This window comes from Nicotiana attenuata, chromosome 11, assembly GCF_001879085.1.
Source record: "Nicotiana attenuata strain UT chromosome 11, NIATTr2, whole genome shotgun sequence".
Classification (NCBI taxonomy): Eukaryota; Viridiplantae; Streptophyta; class Magnoliopsida; order Solanales; family Solanaceae; genus Nicotiana; species Nicotiana attenuata.
The window spans coordinates 55421461-55421699 of record NC_031999.1 but is presented as its reverse complement, the minus strand read 5'-3'; positions in this window follow the sequence as shown (position 1 = coordinate 55421699).

Below are 239 nucleotides of genomic sequence, written 5' to 3'. Positions count from 1 at the left end.
AGCGTTGTGGTATTCCTGTTGGACGTTGTATTGACTTGTGGTTCTTTCTGCTGGATCTCCATAGTGTTAATTTATGCCCCTTATTGTGACCATGGTTTGGGAGCTAGGCTGTCGAATGATATGGATCGGGTTGCACGCCGCAACAATGATAAATGATATTTGAGGATCGGGTTGTGCGCCGCAACAATGTTAAATGAGATATGAGGATTGGGTTGCGCGCCGCAACAATGATAATTGAT